We start from the raw sequence: 19,370 nt of genomic DNA, 5'->3' as shown, positions 1-19,370 counted from the left end.
TTTTGGGCCCTATGCTATTTAACATTTTTATCAATGATCTTGAAAGAAAACACAAAATCATCACTAATAAGTCTTCAGATGACACAAACATTGGAAGAGTGGTCAATAATGAAGAGAACAGGGCACTGATTCAGCGTCATTTAGGTCACTTTGTAAACTGTATGCAAGCAAACAATATGTATTTTAAATATGGCTAAATGTAAATCTATTCATCTAAGAACAAAGCATGTAGGCCAAACTTACATGATGGAGACTATCTTAGGAAGCAATGATTCTGAAAAAGATTTGGGGGGGGTCACAGTGATAATCAGCTGAACATGAGCTCCCAGTGTGATGCTATGGCCAAAAGAGCTAATGCAATCCTGGGATGCATAAACAGGGGAATCTCAAGGAGAGTAGAGAGGTTATTTTACCTCTTCAACCACTGCTGAAATATGGTGTCCAGTTCTGGTGCCCAGAATTCAAGAAAGATATTGACAAATTGGAGAGGGTTCAGAGAAGAGCCATGAAAATGATTAAAGGGATTAGAAGATGTGCCTTATGGTGACTCAATGAGCTCAATCTATGTAGCTTAATGAAGAGAAGGTTAAGGGGTGACTTGATTACAGTCTATAAGTACTTAAACAGGGAACAAATAGTTAATAATGGGCTCTTCAACCTGGCAGAGAAAGGTGTAACACGATCCAATGTCTGGAAGTTGATGCTAGACAAATTCAGACTGGAAATAAGGGATACATTTTTAGCAGTCAGAGTAATGAACCAGTGGAACAAACTTACCAAGGATCATGGTGGATTCTCCAACACTAACAGTTTTTAAAATCAAGACTGGCTATTCTTCTAAAAAGATATATGTTTTAGGAATTATCTTCACCTATTCTATAATGGAGGTCAAACTACATGATCACAATGGTACCTTCTGGCCTTGGAATCTATGAAAGTGGGAACAGTTATAGTTGTCCGCAGCCTGAACTTTGCCACTGTCCAACTTGTGTAATTAACTGTGCAGCCTTAACATAGGTTTATTTTTATGAAATAGTAGCAATTTAAAGAATGAGATGAAAAACAAAAAAAAGTTGATTAAAGATTTACAGACTAAACATGACACACTGCAATAAGCTCTTTAACCTGGGACTGTCTTTTGAAGTCACGGAATATTTTTAGACTGCACATGGTACCACACATACCTGGAAATCTTAGTAACAGTCAGATCTGTGCATCTTTTGGTCTCCTTATGAGAGGTCTAAGTGAGATATTTTTCAAGTGAGAACATGTAGTGTGCATAGAAACAAGCTCAACAATAGTTCCCATAAAAACTGATGTAAACATGTCAGATGTTTACAATACACAGCCTCAAGTCTGTTCAGTATATTAGAATCATAGTAATCAGACCATCCAGGCCATCTTTCTGCCAATGAAGGGGATGTTTCCTATAATATCTAAATACAAAAAAACCCTCAAATTAGTTGTTTTCTGTTATAGCATATATTAAAGTACATAAGATTGTTCCAGTCTCCATAATTTCCCATGCTATTATACATTATCTATGTATATTTCAAACAAACTTCCTCACTGGCTCTTCCTACCTTGGAAAATAATCTTCTTACGCAGAGTTGAATTTACTTTCCTTTTATAATTTCAGGCAAACCCTACTTATATTTAACTAGAAAGTTTTATGCCCACACTGCAGTTCAGACACACTACATGGTTGTCTGGACTGGGAGAAAAACCATCACCTTAAAAAAGCATACGTGCAAATATTTAAAAGATTAACATTGGCCAATTTTGTTATAATGCATCACAGAAAAATTGTCTGGCTAGAGAACTTGACAGAACTAGCTAAAGCCACAATCCTGAAATCTGGTTTCATGCAACAACTTGTTGAAGGGGCTCAGGCCAGGCACATAGTCTCTGGCTCCCAGAGGCAGACATAAAATTCTCAAAATCTTACCGCAATATTCTCTGGGTCTTCCATATGCAACACCGATGCCTCTAGGTGGGCTGTTAGTAGCAGAGATAGAACCTGGGACCTCTAGATCTTAATTCGTGATTCTTCACTGCCTGAGCTAACAACTCAGCTGCCAACGATGCTATCCATTTATTACCACTAATATTACTGATTATTAATACAGCTCTTTAAATCAATAATACAGCACTCACAACCCCTATCTTCTAAACTGTGTTTGGATAAAACATTTCTGCTTACCATGGCTGAGATAATTACAAAGACAGTTTTTAAATTACTTTTGTCAGCCTGCCAGGAACAGATTTTTACTTAAATGATATACTTTACTACTGTACACACATTACATAGAGCAAGCTAATGAGGATGAATTTGATTTTTTTCTTCAAAAAGTGATTTATCTCACAGCAGGGCTGGGTCTGGATTCTCAAAGGATTATAATTATGCTCCTCTCATAATTTTCTCCCTTTTAAAAGAAATATTGATAATGTGGCAGTTTATGCATGAAAGTACTGACTACACTTATCAGTTTAAATTGGATTAGATTCCCTATTGCCCCCCAAGAAAGATTCTTTATCATTAGAGACCATTCTCATTTCATATTCCAGAGCAGTCTAAATATTTCACAACTATTTTCCCAGAAGAGACAGTCCTTTCCATTTTTAACACTGCAGTTTAAGGGGAACAATACTTTGTTGTGGGCTGGTGATGGGCTGCCTTATACAGAGCATATATAGATGAATTCATTGGGCAAAGGTTTTAATGGAAAAGTGCAAAGAGGATCCTTTTAGGTTGATCTTAAGGAAGGCATTTGCATATTTATTTTAACATTTTGAAAATAAAGTTTAAGTAGATGTACTGGGCCAGATCTTCTGCTGGACAGGACTGGATTTCTAAGTAGGCACAGTAGGCACGTGCCTAGGTGCTGGCGTTCTAGGGGCACCTTACCTCTCTAAAACTGTGTAACACAAAGGTCAGCTATAGGCAAGGGGAGGAAGAATAGCAGGGGGGGGGCACTGAAGATGCTGTGCCTAGGGGCACATAAAATATAAATCCAGCCCTGGTGGAAACTTCAGTAGAGATTAGCTGGTGCACATTTGTTCATCTCCATTAAGGCCAATAGAGCTACCCTCTTTTATACCAGGTGAGGATCTGATTCAAAGCAGGCGTCTCTCTTTTATTCCTCCTCTTCCCCCTTTTGTTCCTTCGCTACAATTTTCCTTTGCTTCTGGTATAAACCTCATCTCCACTTTTCTGTTTCCATGTGCATTTTAATAAGTCCAATTTTCTTCTCTTCCTCCCCCACAATCCCATATTCTTCTCTCCACTTGTCCTGTATAATTTTCATTTTTCCTTCCACCTAGTTTCCATCATGAATCTCTCCCTATCATCCCTTTCCGTTAACTTCCTTTCTCTCCACCAATTCATTTTCTTTTTAAATTCTCTCACATCACCTTTTGATATTATTTGTATTGCATTAGTGTCTAGGTTCTCATCATGGATCAGGACCCCGTTGTGTGAGGAATTGTATAAACACAGAACTAAAAGATGGCCCTGCCCTAAAGGCCTTGCAATCCGAGTCTTATGTTCTTCCCTTCGGACTCATACTTTGCCTTCTTGACTCCATTTCCCTCAGTCTCTCATGCATGCATCATTCACCCATTCACTCCTCCCATGGCTAACCCACACTCACACACCCACTCCTCCCCCTTCCTCTTCACACACAGTGTCCCAGAAATGAAGTCACATAGACCCCACCCCTCATTCAGACAGCCACATGCACACCTTCAGAGAGACCATTTTACTGCAAGTGCTGGCACACGTTGCCTCCCTGACATTTGGTCTCTCTGGGTTTAACATTAGTGTGTTGCCATGCTATGTATTATGGGAAATCATTGACTGCCTCTCAAATTTAAACTGAGAGGAAGCTGAGTCCCTGCCTCCCTACCACTTGCACCTAACTCAGCAACGGTGACTCCACAGATAGATTGAAAGTGTCAGATTTTGGTGGTCCCAGGCTTAGATTCCTGGATCAACATATCTATCCTTGATTTGCCACAGCTTGCAGTGGGAGGCCTCCAGGTCCTGAGCCCTACTGGGAAATCTGCCTGGAGCCTCATGATACAGCCTAACCCTGCGAAATATTTACATACTGAAGGCACATTGATATGTTTTCAGTGCAACATAGGCTGAGCAAGTTTAGAAATAAGGTACTTTAACTACAGTGCTCCACATGGTATTACTAAGCAACGGTGGAGGAGAGCAGCATGAGACAAGTAGTTATATCCTGCTAGCCTTAAAAACTGAACACTCTTCCTTCCATGAAAAAACTGACAATTCACCATCTTATCCTGCATAATATCATTTAATTTTAATGCACTTTTGTAATAATCTGAAAGACTACAAACCTTAGCATAAACATTGGAGCTAATCAGTTAATTTCTAATAGCCACTGGTTGTTTACTAGAGATGGGGGCGGGGAAATGGCGAAATGGCAACAAAAATGAAAGGAAATAATTGTTAAGAACATTAAAACAGCTGGAATTTCCTTTGATAATTGTAATAGAAAGGGGTAAGTTTAAACTATCTATATAAATTTACAATTTATATTTACAATATAAATTTATAAAAAAGTTCACAATGAAAGACCAAAGGACAAGATTTTCAAACATGACTAGAGATTTTGGGTACCCGACATGATAAAGGGGCCTGATTTGCTAAGGGCACTACTCAGCCCTTTCTGGAATTTAGGACTCTACAAAGTCTCTAGTTGGGTACCCATCAAAACCATTAATCACTATTCAAAATCCCAATAAAAATTAAGAAATCAACTAAAAAAGTAATCACTATTTGTCAAATCCTCAAATCAATTTGGACCCTAAGGTAGGATAACTTCCAAAAATAATGAATGAAGGTATTGTAAATAAGGCTTACAAAAATCTTTATGAACCAGGATACAAAAAGGACACCTCTTCCTCTAGGACTTCAACCTCATGAACAGTGGAACTGTGTACTGCTGTTCTACTGTATTGCTCCAAAGAGTAGTTTATAACAGATACAATATGTGGAGGCTATCCAATGAACTGTTAATATACAGTAAAACATATCAGTATGTCAAAAATACATACTGAAAACTGCACGAGGACAGACTCTGCTATGGCACTGTTTTCTGAACTACTTAGACACTCATTCACTCTGCCATCCCCTCAAATACTCAGACAAAACCTGGGGGAAAGCTTTTGTTTCCAAGTCCAGACAAACAAAGTTCTTCTTCCCTCATTTATTGTCAACCTAAAGAGAGGAATGTTTATGGCTGTAGAGATCTGGGAGTTTGGAATCTCTTGTTAAGATTCCCTCCATTTTTCCTTCTCAGGTCCCATAATTCCTCAAGTGACTTTTGAATGATCATTGTTGCTAGCTTGCAAACTGGGACGACAGGACAGGAGCCATAGCACACACCAGAACATCTAAATGTTTGTTCTTTCCCAGAGCTCAAATATCTGCAGCCTTATTATGAAATACTGCAGCCGTGAGATGGGGAAGACTCACTAAGCTAGTCCTGTCAGCGTGTCAAATACCAACAAATATAATAGCTAGTGTCAGATATATTTCTCTTTGAAATATCCATATCACACCCAAAACAGTAATTTACAGTAAATGAGGCATAAGAGACAGTTGAGGTCAGAAATCATTGTAGAAAATAATTACTCAGAAAAAAATATATATTTAGAATTGCTGTGGATTTGCCACAGTGATTTCAGATTCAGAACTAACTTTTGCTGTGCAGCAATAATTTAAGACAAAATTACTAATAAAAGGTTTTCCAAAAACTAAACGTTGTGAAGAACAGAGTGGGACCAAGGGAAAGGAAAATACTTCCAAAGTTCAGGTGCATGGAAGAGGGCTGGAAATGATTTAAGGATGATGCATGCAAGCAATATTTAAAAAACAAAGTGAGTAGTTTACAAAATACTTACACCCAATCTGAGGTTTTATGCCTCAGCAAATTGCGTTTCATAAGATGACAGTTATGGGCTGCTTTTCTCTGTGCCTTTCAATGATGTATTGTTATAATAATGATAGTAATTGGAAAGAAAATGTAGTTCTTATCCTGCTCCTTTGGAAATCAATGGCAAAAATCCCATCATTCCACTGGCGGCCTATATAGCTGTTTTCACCCAGAGATCTCCAAGTGCCTAAGCAAGGTATTATTATCCCATTTTACAGATGGTCACTACTCTTTGCCCTAAGCTGACAGACAGCTGGAAATAGAAATCCTGGCTCTACTGAAGTCCATGGGAGCTTTGCATTTACTTCAATGAGGATAGGATTCCACCCTAGGTTTCCTGAGCCCCAGCCCAGTGCCCTATCTACTGTACCACACTGCCATCCTTCAACACCTAGATAGGATTTTTGGTGAGAATACTATATAACCACTCAGACAGGAATGAGGACAAGACAAGACATGTTAGGCCTGTCTCATTTTCATTGTTTTTAATACCAGAAAAAGTCTCAGAAAAAGTATGATAAAAGCAAATAATCACTATCAATTTATACAGTGGACCCCCTTCTTTGATATATACAGTACTGGAAACTAAGCTAACTTCAAATTATTGCTTATGAAAAAATGAGCATCCAGGCCTATTCCTCAGTTAAGGAGTTTGATGAGTTTTACCCAAATAAATGTAACCTACATATAAAGGAGGTAGGTTGATTTACTTACCAATTCTGTGCTACAGAATTCCTCGATATGACTTCAGGTATGTGCACAGACAGTAAATTAATTCTGGTGAGAAACTACAGCTGGATTTTGTACAGGAACCCTCTAAATATAATAGGAAATTATAATGGGATACACTTTCTATTCCTTCTTAGGAATCCAGTGCCAGTCTCTACCATAAAAGAGAGTTACACACACACACACACCCCGCAATTTCCAAATTCCATTTTAATGAATAACACTCCAAAGATAAACTGTTCTTATGGCACCCTAGCTCGACTAATATCAACTAACCATTATATTCCTTTAAAATGAAAAATATTTTTTAAACCTCACAAAATAAGTATAGAGATTGGGACTTCATACAATCGCTGATCTTCTGTTTTCAAGTAGGCTCACTCTGGTTTTATATAGTTTTTAAAATAAATACCATTTAATTATACCACCTAACCAATTATTTCAGCATCTATGAAACTGAACACATACATACATAGCTTCCAATAAGAAAAACTGACAATTACTGTAGGTGTTAACAAAAGTCACTGTGTGAGCCTGACTGATATAATACAACTCACAAAATATTTCCCTTTAGTCTACAATTTCTCCTTTATGGTGTTTTGCCTGTCTCAATCCCACTGAAGTCTGTAAAATTATAGGAAACTGTATTGAGATCCAAGACAGGGATTCAGTCAGGGTTACCCCTGATAGCTTCATCTTCTCTCTGCAGGGCTGGCCTAGATCTGATTGGTGCTCTGTAACTCAAGGCACAGAGCCATGGTGTGTGTGTGTGTGTGTGTGTGTGTGTGTGTGTACACACAAATACATCTTCCCTCTTTTCATTCTGATAAGCAAGCTTAGAATTAAGTAAAGAGTAAGGCAGCAGCCTTTTAGGCAAGTAGCAAAATTTCCCTATTCCCTTAACTATAAGCCATTGCTATAAAAAAAATATTTATTTTCCTTTTGGGGACTAAGGATTGTACAGATACCTTAGCATATAACTGCTGCAGAATAATAAGGTCCAACTAACCTGTAAAATTACAGGAAACTAATGAAATCCAACCCACAGATTCAGTCTGTTACCTCAGGCAGCTCTACCTGCTCCTTGCAGTCGTAGGGTAGACTGGATTTGACTGGTGCTCAAAATGGCTGCCATGTTTGTACCCCAACAGAATCCATTACTAATAGTTAGAAGCCTGAAGCTCTTGAACAAAGGGGGTAGGTATGTACATGCAGGAATGCCTGCCCTTAATAAAAACTTCCATGGTGCTTCAAAACCGCTACTGAGAATGATTAACAACTTCCTGTACTCCCTCTAGTGTGCTAAAATAGCAACCATTTGCCTACAGTCACACAAGCCTCCTCAGTACTGACACCCGGTCTGAGATTGTGTCCATATCTACTCAGACCAAGTAGAAATAATTAGCAGCTGAAATTACAGGAATAATTTTTTTTTTGCTGAACATCAGAGAAGAATAGAGAAAAAAGTTAAATCAGGACTGCTGTATTAGGACCTTTATTACATTCTTCCATCTACATTGTAGTAACATTATTTTAATATGTATTGTCTTAATTAGATGCATGGAGTTTTAATTACACTTGCATAATCTACTCTGTGATATGAGACCACCACCCAATGCTCAAATACTTCTCAGAAGTGTTTGTTCATTCCCCACCTGCATTCATCCATTCTCTCAGAAATGATTATGTATCCCCAGTGAACTGGAGGTATGCAATTTCATTATGGGAAAGACAGCTCTTAACATGAAAAGAAAACACGTCAGAAATGTAGGTTCTGAAATCCAACTCTACCCTCACTTCTGCTTGTTAATGAAGAGTTGGATACGTTACATCTCCAATGTCTGCAGCACTTCTAGTCATTCTATCAATCACTATAAGCCTATTTTGTATTAATGAGGCTATGATAAATTATTCCATAACATTTTAAATAATAATTTCTGAAGATTCAGATAAACATGTTTCCAAAGCCTCAGTTACTTTCAGCTGCTCCTGTTAGAGCAATCTTTTTTCCTTCCATTTTCTTAGTACACCAAGCATGAACTACTGCCATGGACAACTTTATAAGTACAGAGTCTGAATTATTCCAACCATTCACTATTTGTTTATGGCTGTCTCATATCTGAATGACTACAGTGTAAACAGCTATGTTTCTTAGACAAAAGAGTTGTATTAACTCTAGAAAAATGAACAGTAATATTAAGCTGCCACCAAATAAGGAAAAATATGTTTTCTTCTGCATGCATTTACTCTTAAGTGCCAACATGAAAGAGCAGATTAATAAATGTTACTATGTTTCAGCAGGTAAACTATGCAAGACCTGGCAAATTACTGTAATATCAAAATATAGTGAATTAAACATACATTTTTACTATGAATATATTTACCAAAATATCTTCTTTGAAGTGCCACCTTTTTATATTCTGGTAGCTACTTAAAAGAAACTAATAACAAAAAAGTCTGATAGAAGAAAAATCCAGCCAGCAAAAGCAAAACTGAATATAAAAAGAATACTTACATACCAATTTTGGCCATAGTGGTAGAAACATTTATTCACCTGCATGCATGTCAACTATTGATATCAATGGGAGTACTCACATGAATTAAGTTAACTATATACCTAAATGTTCCAATGATTAAGATATAAAGGAATTTTTAAACACTATGGTGAAATCCTGTCCACTCTGAAGTCAATGGAAGTGGTGCCATTGATTTCAGTGGACCAGGACTTCATCACAGAATTTTGATTTTTTCATTTGAAAAATGCACACAATGGGTACATCAAACATAAAAGCTATCAAACTATAGGACCCAATGAAAATAAGACAAGTTTCAAACATTTGCTACCATCTTATTGGAGTGAAAATAAGCAGAAGTTTGAGGGGGGGGGGGGAGATAGATAGATAACAGGAAGAGAAAAACAATCAAAAACATAATCACATACCAGAAGAGTTATTATAATGGCAATTGTTTTGTTATAGAAAACAGTCAGTCAATTGAGTATTTCACTTTGTTTTTGGAAACACCCACAGCCTACTCATTTCAGATTACAGTACTTTAGAACTATGCATGCTAGATGAAATTCACCCACGGGCAGTCAGTTGGCTCAAGGATTGTGTATCACTTCTGTCAAGAATGTTAAGCCAGTCACAAACACTAAGACATGTTTATGCTTCTGCGTTCAGTTCTTACATAACATGGCAATGGATACCTTGGATAAATAGCAAAAATGTTTAGAGCTATGTAAGAAACTGATTTCCCATCCCACATGAATTTGAGTGGTTTTGTTGTTGTTTTTTAATTTCCCATACTGAATTAGGACAAATGTCAAAAATCATGAAAATTTTCACAAACAATCCAAAAATATTTAGAGCTGGTCAATCTAAACATTTCATTTTGATAATTTCAGAATGTTTCATTCTAACTTTTTTTAAAGTACAAATTAACTATAATTTCTAAATGAAAAAAATCAAGAGTTTCTTTTAAACGCATCAAAACAGGATGTTTCAATATTTTTGAAAACCATTTTTTTTAAATTAGGAGATTCATTGAAACTGACCCTGACACACATTTCAGTTTACACACACACACAAGTTGGAACATTTTTGATCACCTCTAGCAATGTTGACAACACCACCACTAGCCATCAAAGGGAAATTCATTTTAGCTAAACAGGACAAAATGCATTGTAGGTAATTTCTTGAGGACACACTTCATCTCAGGCTAGCAGCCGCTGGCACTTGGAATGCTTATTCATGTATATGAAGGCAGTGACTGCCAGTGGCACACAGAAATAATGTGAGCAAAAGGTTAAACTAGTCAGGAAACTGGTTTGAACAACAACAAATGTTTATAAGCCATTTCAGTTAAAGATGCCTGGTGCAGGAGAAAGGAAGGTGGAGAAGAAAGATGATGATTTTGTTCACAAAAGTTACCCAAAACATATACAACAAAAAAGAAATGTAACAATTGTGAGGATGCAGAAAGGTGGCTTAGTCTTACACAGCTGCACCAAGCACCAGCTAACGAACATGCTATCTAACTGTAAACCATAAAGGACTAGGAACCTGGTCCTATAACTTTAATAGAGTGTTCTGTTTAGACAGATTTAATTAATTCCATAATACAGCGTATTTGGCTCGAGGCTGAGGTTACTAGAAGCTAAGAGGTGTGGGCGTCTGTCTTTTGCCTTTTTTAAAGAAGTCATTTAAAATGAAAGACTAAGTGTTCTTGAGCTGTACTAAAGCTCCTTTGAAGAGATAAGCACTATTATTATTCTTGCTGGTACTGTATGTGGTATTAGTTTGATTTTAATTGCTTAAGCCTGATGTGCCAGTTTAATTGCTTGTGTCCTACACAATTTAAAAAAACCAAAACATCTTATTGCATTCTTTGGTTTTTAAACTTCCCCCTCGCTTTTTGGTGAAAACTCTTACCTCTATACAGTAGGGCATGGCTAACAATAGTTTAGAGTTAACATTAGCTTCATACTACAAAGCGAACTCTAAAATGACTAGATCAATGCAGACACCCCTCTGGGGTGAACCGCATATACTTGTTCAGACCAGGTTCAAGAGTGATTCAGGAGTCAAAAAGAGCTTTAAATATAGAGGGTAAGCCTGAAATAGCTGGGGATCCCTCATTTAGATCTAATAATTGACATGAGATTGTAATCAAGAGCGTGAAACCCTCCTGGAAGGGTTTGAAGTACTGGAAAGCTGCCATTGTTTCCTTGTGAAAGATGGTTGACACCTGGTAAACTTAGCACACATGTAGACTGTTATTGTTGGCTTTCTCCATAATGCTTTGCCCAAAATTAAATGTATTGTGTTTTATGAAAGCTGGCTGGTCACAGGTAGATAGTATTATAGCTCTTGAGATAAAAGCAAACCACAGATGAACTACAGTGAATTGCAGAGGAACTTCAAGCCTAAATCCCCAGTCAGGGAGGAGAGGGACATGGGCACCCATACAGAGGTGATTGCTGGAGGTCTGATATCAAAAAAGGGGCAAACTTAACAAGTTCACAAAGGAAGCTGAGGTGCATTTTACCCCAGAATGGTGAGATCCATTGTAGGTGGATCTGTTAGCATTTAATTAGCTGGTCAAAAAATGTTTTAATTTCTTATCCAATACATAAGAGCCCATTTCTTTAAGCAAGCGAAGAGTTCTCAGGACCTGGATATATACTAATGATCTGAGGCTGCACCATAAGGGGAAATCTTAAATGTATTCCATATTGAGGTGATTATTACAGGCTCCTTTGTCAGTCTTCTAAAACTCAAGCTTTGGGGCAGGTCCACCAATTTGCAAAATAGGAAAATGTTTGATCATGTTAATCTGAGACACATAGACCATGGCCAACTCTAGGCTCTGATATGGAGACCCTAGCAACTTTATTAAATGCTGTTTTCTAAGGGACAAGAAATACTTAGTATTTCCAGGACTTTTCTCCTCAATTTATTTAGGGCTTGATCTAACTCCCATTGGAAGTTAATAGGTGGCTTTTTATTGCCTTCAACAGGAGTTAGATAAGGACCTCAGTGACTTCCACTTCATCACCACACTAGCTAGATATTCAGGCTCAGAATTTTTCTTCCTTAGTGTGTCTGATACTTTATGTCCTTTTTATATTGCTGTTATTAGTGTAGACATTACTGCATTCTTAATGCTTGTTAATGGGAGTAAATATTTCCTCAACTGAGCTCTGTTTAAACTTATGGCCCACTGAGTCTCAGATAGAATCATAGAATCATAGCACTTAAGATCAGAAGGGACCATTATGATCATCTAGTCTGACCTCCTGCAAGATGCAGGCCACAAAAGCTGACCCACCCACTCCTGAAATAATTCTCTCCCTTGACTTAGCTGTTGAAGTCCCCAAATCCTGATTTAAAGACTTCAAGTAGCAGATAATCCTCCAGCAAGCGACCCCTGCCCCATGCTGCAGAGGAAGGCAAAAAACCTCCAGGGCCACTGCCAATCTACCCTGGAGGAAAACTCCTTCCCGACCCCAAATATGGCGATCAGCTGAACCCCGAGCATGCGGGCAAGACTCTCCAGCCAGACACTCAGGAAAAAAAGACTTTCAATATCCCAACATTGACCCTCGGTACTAATTACCAGTGGTCGCACGTTATTGACCTATTAACTAAATCACGTTATCCTATCAAACCATTCCCTCCATAAATTTATCAAGCTTAATCTTAAAGCCAGAGAGGTCCTTCGCCCCGACTGTTTCCCTCAGTAGGCTGTTCCAGAATTTCACTCCCCTGATGGTTAGAAACCTTCATCTAATTTCAAGCCTAAACTTCCCGACTGCCAATTTATATCCATTTGTTCTCATGTCCACATTAGTACTGAGCTGAAATAATTCCTCTCCCTCCCTGGTATTTATCCCTCTGATATATTTAAAGAGAGCAATCATATCTCCTCTCAACCTTCTTTTGGTTAAGGAAAACAAACCGAGCTCCTCAAGTCTCCTTTCATACGACAGGCTTTCTCCATTCCTCCGATCATTCTAGGGGCCCTTCTTTGTACCCGTTCCAGTTTGAATTCATCCTTCTTAAACATGGGAGACTAAAACTGCACACAGTACTCCAAATGAGGTCTCACCAACACCTTGTATAATGGGACTAGCACCTCCTTATCTCTACTAGAAATACCTCGCTTAATGCATCCCAAGACCGCATTAGCTTTTTTAACGGCCACATCACATTGCCGACTCATAGTCATCCTGCGATCAACCAGGTCTCCAAGGTCCTTCTCCTCTTCCGTTACTTCCAACTGGTGCGTCCCCAGCTTATAACTAAAATTCCTGTTAGTCATCCCTAAATGCATAACCTTACACTTCTCACTATTGAATTTCATCCTGTTACTAATACTCCAGTTTACAAGGTCATCCAAATCTCCCTGGAGGATATCCTGATCCTTCTCCGAATTGGCAATACCTCCCAACTTCGTGTCATCCACAAACTTTATCAACCCACTCCTACTTTTGGTTCCAAGGTCAGTGATAAATAGATTGAATAAGATTGGACCCCAAACCGAACCTTGAGGAACTCCACTGGTAACCTCCCTCCAACCCGACAGAGCACCTTTCAATACGACCCACTGCAGTCTCCCCTTTAACCAGTTCCTTATCCACCTCTGGATTTTCATTTCGATCCCCATCTTTTCCAATTTAACCAGTAATTCTTCATGCGGTACCGTATCAAACGCCTTACTGAAATCAAGATATTAGATCCACCGCATTTCCCTTGTCTAAAAAATCTGTTACTTTCTCAAAGAAGGAGATCAGGTTGGTTTGGCACGAGCTACCTTTCATAAAACTTTTTGTTTACGATAAGAAAATGTGTGCAACATTTCACAGGATTATTTATGCCTGGAATGTTCTGAGATTATATCTTGTAGTTATCCATTAAAAAAGCATATCAATCTTTACTGTATTGGGGTCAGCCACTTGTGTGTGTTCTTGTTCCCCCAGGAGTTTACTGCAAATATTTGGGTAATGGCAAGTCAGATACAGACATCAAACCATGAAGAATAAGCAAAAACAGCAGCTAACTGTAGAGACAGAGTCATCAAAGACAGTTGCCTCTGTGTGTATGGCCTAGAGCTAGTATGCTATAATTTGCTCACCACAGAAAAATGAAAACTGCAATAAGTACACCTTAAAGCATAGACATTCATAGACTGGGTTTCTAGGTGGCCATGTCTACCACATATTATCATTAAATACTATAAATGGTAGCAGACATAAAATCACAAGGAGACACAATGGTATGATATAGATAAAAGAGGAGGAGGCTTCCCCCACCTAAAACTGAAGTATTACTGCAAACTGTAGCTCCTGACAGCTCAGGCCCACTCTCTGGAGATCTATGGGATGCTGACTACAGCCCATTGGGAAATTTCCAGCAAAATGGGGATTTTTCAGAATATGGCAATTTGTCAGACCTGAAGTCTTTTGTGAAAACTTATCACAGGCAGGGTTCTGATAGTCAGCTAAGGTGTTAGGAGTTTGAGGTTAGACTCCCAGAGTCAATTCATTCCAAGTTTTCAAAACAAAATGTTTTAATTTTTTTTTCTGATTTCCATTCCACACGAAAATTTGAAATTCTGCTTTCTATTCCTTTTTTTTCCAGAATTTCCAAATTTCCAATGGAATGGAAATCTCATCTTTAAATCACCTTTAATGATGATGATCCATCCTAGGCAAAGTCATTCAGGTGACGTCATCTAGTTGTGTAGCATTGGGAACAAGACTGGCATAGAAAAATACTGTAGAAGTGTGCAAACAGACAATGTAAAAGTATTGCACCCATGAGGATTTAGTGGCATCAATACTGATAAAGGCTTGTTCCTGGAGTATGCAGATCAACTGCAAAGTTCAGACTTTGTTCAAAATCTTGCCAAGTGAAGTTTAGGGCTTGGTTAGATTTCAGACAAATTATTTGCCCAGAAACAGAAAGTATTCATGAATTCAGGTTAAATTTAGTAAATAGTTTTGGAAAAAAAAGAAAAAAATCTATTTTGGCTTCAAAATGACATTTTGCAATTTAGCTGGGTTTGTTTAAAAGAAGGAGTTTCACCCTTTCAGAAAATGACAATAAAAAACCAAAACACACTTTTTTTTTACTTCTTTGTTTCTTTTTATTGTGTTTTAGTGAGATCACCCCCCCTTCATTGTTTCCTCAGCTCTTGTGAAGAATAAGAAAGTTAACAGTGCAGTGCTGAGTCTCATTTGGGCCTGACGTCCACCTAAGAGCTCTGTATACTCTTCAGTCTACCAAATATTAACATTAGGAAGTTGCAAATGAAGGTCACCATGCAACAATGTTCATATTAAAAAGGAACAATTAACTAGAGGTTGGAATATCAGCCCCAGTCTTCCAAATAGAGCATTTAAATCTCTTAAAAAACCAATAGCTAGCTTTACTAGATATACAGTCCAATCCACTCTCTATTACTAATGTTCATCCCTTCACCCATTCAACATTATTCTGAAAACAGACAAACTTGCTGTTATTAAAATCAAAGTCCTCAAGAACATTTATTTAGGTAAGCAAAGCATACTAGAAGGATTCACTAGCCCTAAATATATCAGTAAAAGGAGTTATTTTACACCAAATGAACACACAGCAGTCCTTCATGTCCACCTACACCTTACAATGATGTGTGTCTGTCTGTCTCTCAATTCAGCCTTAAGACATAACCAAGGAAGGAACCTTGTATGGATTTTATGGATTTTCTAGCTTGTGATGGAATCACCTTCCCTTAACAATATTTATTCCCTTTTTTAGGAGTGGAATCGTTTATTTGTAAATAACAAACACTACCACAAAGGCAAGACACAGTGTTTGTAAATTGCTTTGGCTGCCTTGGATGAAAGGTGTTCTATAGGTTCATATATTATAGTTTGGCTCAAATTATTTGTGTAAAAGAGTTTGGAGCTGAAATGAAAGGCAGGTGCTTTCAATCACATGCTGTTATTTGCCTCTCACCTTTCAATTTTTTTAAACAAGATCTTTGGGATAAAATTCTAACCCCCTTAGAGTCACTGGGAGTTTTGCCATTGACATCAATTTAATTACAATCAAATTGTTAAATGTGTATGCTACATCAATAATCAAACCTTTTATAAATCAGTCAGATTTGGGCCCTATTGCTTTTCTCAGCAGCCTATAGTCTAAGCAACAGTAATAGAAGTGATAAGAAATTGATATATTAAAACAAAATAAAAAAATTCTTGGCACTAAAGTAAATTAGACATTTTAGTTAATCCTTGAAAATTTTAGTATTGTGGCATGAAAGCTGATACTTGCTGAGGTTCAAGAGAGAACTAGTTAGTCTCAGCAACTTTTATATCATCTCCCCTGTTCACACACAATATTCTCACTAACTGCCATTATTTCCACCTTTGCTGGAGTGATGAGATACATTATTTTCTATACCAGCATCAAGTGTGGTTTTACGCACTGTCACATCCACATGAAAGAAGTGCCAAGACATTTTGATGCAGGGATATTGATATTTTCTTCCAACAACAGTTTTTAAACAGCAGCTAATGGCCTTGTCATTATTTTAGTACCCCTTTATAGTGTGTTTTACCTGCTTTAATTTCTCTGACTACAAGAACACACTCATATTGGGGGCACGATCCAATGCCAACTAAAGTCAGTGGGACTTTTGGATCAGGATCTGACTTCATAAACAAGGGTGACACTTTTGGAAGTCCCTTAGGGTTGACCATAGTCTACTTCCCTTCAATTCAAGGTTAAAACTCCCACTGACTTCACAAGAAGGGGGGTAAGGCAAATGCTGATTGCTTTTGAAAATTTCACCCCAGATGCACAAGGTGGAAATGGATTCAAAGCCACCTTCTCTAGAAGACATCAGTACAGAATCTGGTCTTTTAAATATTCCAGCCAAAGGATTTATCCTCAGGTGGAATTTGGGTCCATCAACCTCTCTATCTCTAACAGAGGAGTGAAGGTCTGACAGTCCTTGAAGAGTTTTTCAGATACATCAAAATGATATTAACCTTAGCCTGAACTAACTTTAAAATGTGCCTGCACTGATGTTATTTAATAGAGTCTCCCTGAGGTGTCTTGAACTCCGTCATGCTTAAATGAATGAAGAAACCAAAATATGTTGTAAGCCATGAAATGAGGATACATTCCAACTTGAATTTAAGTTTTAATTCCTAGTCCACACATTAAACTCTTCCCCTCAAAGTGCTCGTATTAAATTAAGCAGTCAGGCTATGACTTCAAAAAGGATTATACAGCCCTGCTGGAGTAGCCTGGTATTGCAACATGGGGGAATCCTTTCAATTTGCAATGTAATGTTGTTACATTTTTTACATTGAGATTATGGTAGGTACTATCATTACATTAAAAACAACTAAGAAAAAAAGTGATTCTAGAAACCTCAAAACAAAGAATGTTAATAGTTAAGCTTGCATGAGAACACAAGTTAGATATTTCTTCACTGAATTAAAATGTTGTCCGCTAGTTTGCAGAGGCCTGGGTCCTCAGTTCTGTAACTGTTCCAACCTGTCCCTCATGCAACTGAAACATGAAGATCTTTGACAACCAAATTTGTCTTCCTCAAACCTTCTTCCTTTCTACTTCCTCTGTTCTCCACCACTATTGACATCACTCTCCTTTATTTTAGCTGCCAAGCACTAGGTAGATTGAAAATCTGTCTGCCTCTCTGACTGCCACACTTTTCCTTCTTCAGGTTCCGTGCTAGCTCTGTCACTTTCCACCAGTAGTTCAAAATCATTCTCAGTTTTAATGCTCTATACAGCTACACCCATTCCTACATCTAATCACTGATGTGCCTGCTTTTCTGTGCACTCTACCCACTCTTCCATCTTCCTTATTCTTTGTCTTCCCCTTTGTGACTTCGACACTGGCCCTTAATGCCTGGAATATCATCCTCATTCTGCTCCCCTATATCCCTGCCTCTGACACTCCCTCTTGCTCTCTATTTCTTCTTCAATGTAACAAAACTTTTGTTCACATTATTTTGTTTCAACTCTTATCCTTCTGTGGTTTGTCTCCATGTTCTAGACTTGGAGAATTTAGAGCCAAGTTTTGGCACCTTTCTGCATATTGAGTACTGCCTTATATCCAGAGTAATCTCACTGGAATTGCTGTGACTACTCATAGTAGAAACTACTCAACACAAGTAAGGGGGACAGAATCTGATCCTTAGATTTTTTTTTCCTGTCTTGCCAGGCAGAATTTACAAAGTGTTTTTTAAAAATACAAGGGTTATGGCACTAGACACATTTTTCTGAATAAATCATCACCAAAGCCATACATTAAAAGATGCAAAGCTAACTAGGGTTTAGGGCCAGTCTGTGAAGCTGCGCATCTAAGTAATAATCTGATACCTATTTAAGATAATGCTCTGTGTAAGTTAGACACATTCAACATGAGAAAAGAATCACCAACATAGCTTTTAATTATTGAATAGTCTCAGAATGATTATTCTGGTAGTATGTGTTTTGTATTTATTCTAAAGCAGTTAACTCTAACAAAAGGAATGAGATGTGGTTGCATTTTGAAGTATTTATAATAAGCAGGAGTAATTGGGTTGCATTTTGAAGTTCTATAATCAAACAATGTGACTCAAAGCCACATAGACTTAGATATAATTGAACACTTGATAATTAGCCTATAAAGTTAATTGAACCGTTATAATGTAACAAATCAGTCTAGTATTGGTAGATTTATTCCAGGGTGCAACATTGTTAAAACTTTGCTTTCCCTAGCAAGACCTGATTTATTGTCACGGAGCAAGATTTTAGGTAAAATACCATGTGTTTAACTTAGAAAAACCGATACCATAACCCCATGTTAACATTAAATGAGGCACAGAATGGGGCTTAATAAATTGACCAGCACCACAAATAATAGCCCTACTGATTTACTGTCTCAAAGAGGAAAAAAATATTTCTTGAAAATAATGAACTTCTCATTACATTTTTGTTTCTTTCATAAGAGAACGGTGCTACTGATGACTGAATTTATATAGGGCTAAAATTGGATTCCTATTCTCTCATAAGCTAGATAAAAAAAGATCTGGGAATATTCTGTAAAACTAAGTGCGTAAACCTTAAATGCAACAAAATTAATTGAAGCTGTTACTGGAAGAAAA

The 19,370-nt window shown here is 37.6% G+C and overlaps 1 protein-coding gene across 1 annotated transcript in view; it reads right to left on the bottom strand.

The window, feature by feature from the left end:
- MGAT4C (MGAT4 family member C) overlaps positions 1 to 7,793 on the bottom strand; it is a 566,296-nt gene extending 558,503 nt beyond the window's left edge. The window contains exon 1 of the mRNA XM_039520682.1: positions 7,708 to 7,793. The gene's annotated coding sequence lies outside the window, so the exon portion shown is untranslated. The remainder of the gene's footprint in view (positions 1 to 7,707) is intronic.
- Between the last annotated feature and the right edge of the window lie 11,577 nt (positions 7,794 to 19,370).

This window comes from Mauremys reevesii, linkage group 1, assembly GCF_016161935.1.
Source record: "Mauremys reevesii isolate NIE-2019 linkage group 1, ASM1616193v1, whole genome shotgun sequence".
In the NCBI taxonomy this organism is placed as follows: domain Eukaryota; kingdom Metazoa; phylum Chordata; order Testudines; family Geoemydidae; genus Mauremys; species Mauremys reevesii.
Note: the sequence above shows the minus strand (reverse complement) of the source record. Positions and strands in the feature narration are given on the sequence as shown.